This window comes from Canis aureus, chromosome 21 (genome assembly GCF_053574225.1).
Source record: "Canis aureus isolate CA01 chromosome 21, VMU_Caureus_v.1.0, whole genome shotgun sequence".
Classification (NCBI taxonomy): domain Eukaryota; kingdom Metazoa; phylum Chordata; class Mammalia; order Carnivora; family Canidae; genus Canis; species Canis aureus.
This window is the reverse complement of record NC_135631.1, coordinates 51,638,760-51,645,960: the sequence shown is the minus strand read 5'-3', so window position 1 is coordinate 51,645,960 and position 7,201 is coordinate 51,638,760. Positions and strand designations below refer to the sequence as shown.

The following is a 7,201-nucleotide window of genomic DNA, read 5'->3' as shown; positions in this document are numbered from 1 at the left end:
TATAAACCCTGACTTTCCTTCTACCCTGATTCCCTTCACTGATTTATCTATGATGGGTATAAATGTATGTGTGCACACCACATACAGACACATCAATACACACTGACTCATTTACATGTATAAAGTGATGTGTCTCACTTATTCAAAGTAGTCTTGTAACCTGAACAGAGTACTTGAAAGGATAAGGAGATTATAAGAGATGTAAATATAAAAGTCCGTGTTACATTCTGAAGTTCAGTTCCTTGAAGCAGGTCTATAAGAAACAAAGACACACAAGCATGTGTACCATATTGTGTTCAGTCAGGCACAACACCTTCAAAGTCTGACTGTGCTGTTCACTTTAAGTGAGTTAGCTTCCAGAATCCTATTTTTCTCATTTGTAATACTTGGAACACAGGATCATTGTGACAACTCGATTTTTCAGCCTATGTTTTCAGGAATATCTAGAGGAGGCCTTCCTCATGTCAGGAGCTGAAGTAATGTTATTTCCTTATTGTATTTTTTTAGCCCTTTTTTTAGTGTGTTTTGTGCGGGTGCACGCATGTGTTGTTCATTGTGTGTTTGTACCATATTATGACATGGACCTTTTTTCCTTGAAAATCAAACTTTTTCTATGATTTAGTAATGGAAAGACAAGTTACATATAAGTGAGTGGTTGAGTTTCCACCTCAAATGAGGAGAAGCCTTTCTAAACGGCGTCTTGTGGCAAGACAGAAGAGTGCATACATTTTGCCAACAGGGGGTAAGGCATCATCCAGATATGTCCTGAGGAAATTCTGTTATAAACGAGGTACCTGGGCATTCTATGGAGAGTAACCTGGCCAAGACACTGTGGGGATGCCTGGAAGCCTCATGGGAGCAATGTGTCTGCCAACCAGACAATCATGACATGGTTCTGAACCTCACACTATTTGCACCTAAACACTTACTGATTATATTTTAATTACTCTGAGTAGGAACAATACCTTCTACACAAATGTTTACCTGCCAGTCAATGTTCACTCCCAGGATTCCCCAGGATGTTACACCAAACAGGTCCTCCATTTCCAGAGGGTCATGAAGAGAGAGCACCCATCATACTGTGGAGTTTAATTAAACATGGGGAAAAAATGTCTTAAGCTAAGATAGTGAAGAGAAGACAGTAGAATTTAACCAGCCAAATAGATATCAGCCATCCATAAGATTAATATTAATAACAACCGTGTTACTAGCACTTGTACCTTGCAAGAAGTAACCACAATCATACTTATTTCCCCACTATTAGAAATGTATGTTAGAAATTAGAAATGTATGTTTGAGCCTTTGAGATATTTTAAATCGTTTCATTTATCTTTTATTATGCAAATTATAAAAACATGAATTATATATTATCACATATATGATACAAGTTTCTTCTATTTCCTTTTGCTCTATGGACTTGTCATTATGCTTGCATGCATCCTTCTGTTGCTTCTATTAAAGATGGATATAAATAAATATATATATATTCCACATTCTTAGTTGCTATGGCTTTGCTTCTCTGCTTACATGATAATTTACAATAAAAATTCTGCTATCTCAGCAGGAAGATTCTGTTTTGATGGCTCTTGGGGACTTAACAGATTTCAAATTATTTATCCTATAACTTCTTCAGAAGATATTATTTCCTTTAATTTTGTTTATAAACTCACATGTACCTATATCTATTTTAAGATGTATCTGTCACTGAGAAGTTTTTGACTCAATTTAAATAGTTTCATTTTAATTTTAAACTTGTCTACAACTCCCACTGTTAAACTATTTTATAACTATCCACTGCTTGTCGCCTAATATGAGCTGTTTCCAGGAGAGAGTAAACAACCATTACCGTCTCATCTGGTTCAATTTTCTATTCTTGTCAGTTACCTTTTCTTGGCTAGCCATGGAAATTCATACACATTGAAGCTGGTTCATTTGTATTCCTGTTTTCAAACATCAAATAAAGTCATCCATAAATTAATTTTATGAGCAATTAAGTTCTTCCAAGTCAATACTTTCTAAATTGATTTCTCTTTTACAATCAAGACACAGTTTAGCTCTGTTTTATAACATTAGGCACAACTCTAAGATACTTTGCTATTTTCTTTTCACTTTCTCCTTTTGTTCTTTCTTTTTTTTTTTTAAATAAAAATAAAATTGGTCAGAGAGTGAGGACTTCAGTACTGTTTGTGGAGATATGGCTGATGTCTTAAGGATGTGAGTAAATGTAATTTGGAAATAAAAATTTGGCCTCTCCATAGGTCTCCTTATGGTCATTTAGAAGAAACGTAACACAGAGGACAGACAATTTTGATTCTAAGAGCTTTCAAAACAATGCTAGGGAAAAAAAGGAGGGAAAATGGATAGGCTCCATCAGATTGTATGTCTGTTCTCAGGAAAAATAAACAGGGCTGACCCAGGGAGAAGTAGAAAGTCAAGTATTCTTTCAAATGGTTACTATGGAGATAAAAATAAAGCAAGATGATGCAGGGGTTTAGCAATAAGTGTCTGCTATATAGCAAGCATCTAACGGTTAATAAATATTATGTTTATGACTATGAATATCATGACTACATGCATCAAGATTTGTAACTGCAGTAGCCTTTTCTTTAGTTTTATTTCCATTCTTGTTCTATTTTACACCTGCCTCTTATTTCTCCTCTTTTCAGGAAATTAGTCGAGATTACTGAAACCATGTGCCCCAACCCCATGGTGGCATGGGTCAGTGGGGTGGAAGAGAAGATGCGTGAACATACAAGGAATAGCTCAGCTGTTAGGATTCTGTGTTACAATACAGAATCTCCTGTGGTTGATGACTAAAATCAGGTAAATATACAGAGCCAAGACCACAGTATGTCAGAAGCTTTAGATCAATTTGTTGAAGAAAAGAAGGTGGAATTCACTGTTAAAATAGAGTCTCAATGACATATAATGAAGCTGATAAAGGGATAAATCAGATACATGAAAACAAACAAATGAACAGCACTTAAGGAGGAGTCCACAAGTGTCATTGAAGAGAAAGCATGAATAATGTGAGAAAGAGCTTCTGAAAGCCAGCAACGAAGGAATGAAGGTAATGAGAAAGGAGACCCATTTGCTCCTTGGAAATTGCTATTATGTGCACACTAAGGCATGATATTTGGCATGGATCAGAGAGCACCCCATTTTTCTTAGGCCCTTTATCCTGGATGGGACAAGGTGAGCTACTCCCTGGGTTCATCCTCTAGAACTGCACTATGCAACTCAGCCGACATTGGTCACATGTGACTCGTGAACCTTTGAAATGCCAGAAGTACAAATAAGGATGTGTGGTGATTATGGGACACACACATTAGTTTGAAGACTTAGCACACAAAAAGAATGTAAAACATCCCATAAACAATTTTTAAAATTATTTACATGTTGACATGATAATATTTTAGATATTTTTTTAAAGATTTTATTTATTTATTCATGAGAGAGACACAGAGAGAGAGAGAGAGAGAGAGAGAGAAAGAGAGAGAGACAGAGAGAGGCAGAGACACAGGCAGAGGGAGAAGCAGGCTCCATGCAGGGAACCTGACGTGGGACTTGATCTTGGGTCTCCAGGATCACGTCCTGGGCTAAACCACCAAGCCACCCAGGCTGCCTATATTTTTGATATTTTGTGCTATAACACATACTATTTTATTTAAATTCAATTTTCCAAGATATTGTGTAACCCCTAGTGTTCATCACATCATGTGTCCTCCCCAATGCCTGTCACTCATACATATACTATTAAAATTGATTCCACCACTTTCTCTTCACCATCTTAAATGTGCTACTAAAAAAATAAATAACATTATATCTATGGCTAGCATTATATTTCGGTTGTGTAGAACAGCTCTAGAGATCTTATTATACTCTGGGATGTTCTGAGACAACAAATGTCCTCATTCAGACTTTGTAATACTCAAAGCACTGCTATGACCATGGTACTATTATTTTCACTTTGCATCTGACAAAACTCATCCTACCAGAAGTTGAGTAACTTGCCTCACTCAAAGTCCCAATTAAGGCACTGGTGCTAGAATTCAAACAAAGTTCTATGCTGATCTCTGGGCTGTGAGTCTCTGCAAGTTCTCACTTCACCTAGTTCAATAATGAATAAGCTGAGACTTCTCAAAAGGATTATGAAAGGACTTGATAGGTCTCCAATTCCATATGAGCTTTTATTTGGATTTCAGACTACCTCCTGATACTAAATTTGTTTAGGATGTGCTATTGAATGGGAGGACGAAGAATCTCTGGTCTTAGAGGACAACATTATACACATACCATCAAACTAAATGTTCAGCCAGAATCAGTCAATGTGAGACTTAATACTTAGCTTGTTTTCAATAATCATTCAGTGTGAATAATCATACATGAATCATGATTGCTACAGTCCTTCAGCAACCATTAAGTGATCCATTTATGTAGTAAAGAAACAAAGATGATTAAGAAATAGTTTTGTTCTCTCAAGGAATATGTTGTGAAAGAGAGAGAGTTGCAAGAAATGACTGTGATGGATTTTAGTCAACATCATATGATATATACCAAATTGAAAAGTGGCAAAAAGTTTAAAGTATTAACATTATTTGAGAAGGATAGAAAATGCTTCATGGAAGAGTATTTTCCTAGCTCTTGAAGGAAGAGTTAGTCCTTGTAACAAGACAGGGAAATGTGAAGCAGCAAATTGTGTCAGAAACCTCAAGTCTTGACGATATATTTTCTCCTTGGAGGGGTTGAGAGAGTGGAATGTGTATAATCTCAACTGAGGAGGGGGCAGATGATGACACCACAGGTGAGTGAATTACTGAGCATCTTAGGCTCTCTGATCATCCTGGTATCTTGGTTGTGGGCTTCTCTTTGTTCACACTAAGCAGCAAAATCATATCAGCAAAAAAAAGCAGATGGATGGTCAACCCCGCAGTGTAATTTTATACCATGAAAGCAAGATAAAGATCCAAAGGCCAGGGGGTTACTCTGTTCAGCAAAAACAAACAAATAAACCAAAAATGATTATATTGACATTCCAAGGAGTTAAAATTTGAAAAAGAGCAGAGCTTGGAATGAATTGAAGAAATACATAATGGGTGTGGTCAAGGATGCAAGAATCTGTGTGTACTAACTGCACAGCAGAATTGAATAAATGTAGGGGAGGGAGGAGTGTGTAGATGGGTTTAAAAATTGACTGTTAAAATTAACATTTTATTGGCTTTTAATTTTTATTCCAAAGCATCCATAAAATGGCATTGCATCAGTAGTAAAATACTTAGAATTCAAAAGTCTACAATGGTAATATTTTACTGTGGTTTGTCTGGGGAAAAAAATAAATATACAATCAATAGTGATCCAGCCTTGTGATATATTTTTACAGAGTATAAAATAACAATATATTATTAGTTGATGAGGATAAAATATCAAAGGTCATACATATTCTTAAAGATGCTGTTCAAATTTAATATATATATTCTAAGAAAATATCCTAAAAGTTTCAGTTTGCTTGATTTTATTTCTCAAACTGTTCATATGTAATCAAGTAATCTAAGCCTTAAAAAAAGGAAAAGTGGGACCCCTGGGTAGCTCAGTGGTTGAGCATCTGCCTTTGGCCCAGGGCGTGATCTTGGTCCAGGGATTGGGTCCCACATCGGGCTCCCCACAGGGAGCTTCTCCCTCTGCCTGTGTCTCTGCCTCTCTCAATTTGTGTCTCTCATGAGTAAATTAATAGAATCTTTAAAAAAAAAAAAAAAAAAAGAAAGGAAAAGTGAATTACTTGCTTTTTAAAAATTAGTATAAAGTCAGTACAGAAATGTTTCTGCAAATGCAAGGGAAATCTGTATTGTTGGGGAATGGACCACAGTGGTCTCTCTTTCCCAACCCCTGTAGAGAAGGACCTAGAGTTTTCTGCAGCCAATCCCTGAAGATGACTTCTTCCAAACCAGAAGCACAGCAACACCCAGGCCCAGACCCAATTTGTAGAATAAAGTGTTTCAAATGGAATCTGGGGCCGGACAGCACTGCTGCTGCTTTGGATCCCATCTGGCCTCTTCCCGTCATCTCTCCAAACCTGGCCCTGCTCCAACTGCCCATCTGGAGAAGAACTGAAGTTTACACAGGCATCTTGGTGCCTGTACCTCTTCACATACCTCTCCCTCAACATCTTACATGGTCTGTTAGAAAATATGTACAATTATATAAATTCTACCTATGTAGAATAGTGAGATTTTAATCTATTTTTTACTTATTGAATTTACTTATTTAAATAAAGCTACTGATTCTACAAAACATATTCTTTTAGATTTGCTGACCTTTTTCCTATAATTGACAAAATGTGATATTTCAAAATCAAAATAGATACATATCTCTCCATCTATATGAATATGAGTGATGATATAAAGATGAATTTGTGAGTTTCTAAAATGTATTAGGTAATATAAATTGAACAACATTATTAAGTCCTATATTCGCACATTTTGTTTGTTGATATAGTAACAAGCTATGCTTTAAACTGAGTAAAACTTATTTTTGAGATCTATGTTCATGGAATGGGGAAGAAAATATTTTTCAAGAGCCATTTAAATTTTAAACACAACGAACTTTGCAGAGAGAAACCAGATTATTCTCACTGTCCCTAAAATAAAATCTCCTTATTTCATAATAGTATTGAATTTTATGAAACAGGATAAAATGGGAGTCGTTACAGTAAGCATTTTGACAAATCAATTGGTATTTCAAGTAAAATCAGTTTAAAGTTGCATCAATAGCCACATTTTGTTAAGCACTTACTGTAATGCTAGCTGCAGTGCTAGATGTTTTAAATGCATTATGTCATTTATCATGCCAGTCACATAAAAGAGTTAATATTATCCCCATTATAGAGATGAAGAAACAAGTTTTAAGATATTAAATAACTTGTATGACATCATTCCTGGGACTGGTATTGCTAGAAACCCAGCCAAGGTATTCCGACTCCAAAGCTCTTACTAGGAACCTCCAAGTTATTGTTCACCCCACCCTTCCTATTAAAAGGCAAGAGAAGGGAACTCTTGAGTAATGTATGCATATGCGTCAAATTAAGTAATGGATATATTTTTGCATTGATGTCTCTTGGTGGAATTTTTAGTCCATTAAACCTTTGTAACAAAGATTTGAATCATAAAATGTTATGAATGCTTATAAAGACATCCACACTCACTGC

The 7,201-nt window shown here is 35.8% G+C and overlaps 1 long non-coding RNA gene across 1 annotated transcript; it reads left to right on the top strand.

Moving 5' to 3' along the window:
- The first annotated feature begins 487 nt into the window (after positions 1-487).
- LOC144293079 (uncharacterized) lies at positions 488-5,791 on the top strand. The gene is made up of 2 exons (XR_013360580.1): positions 488-742; positions 2,667-5,791. It is a non-coding gene; the product is annotated as an uncharacterized LOC144293079 (long non-coding RNA).
- The last annotated feature ends 1,410 nt before the right edge of the window (positions 5,792-7,201 follow it).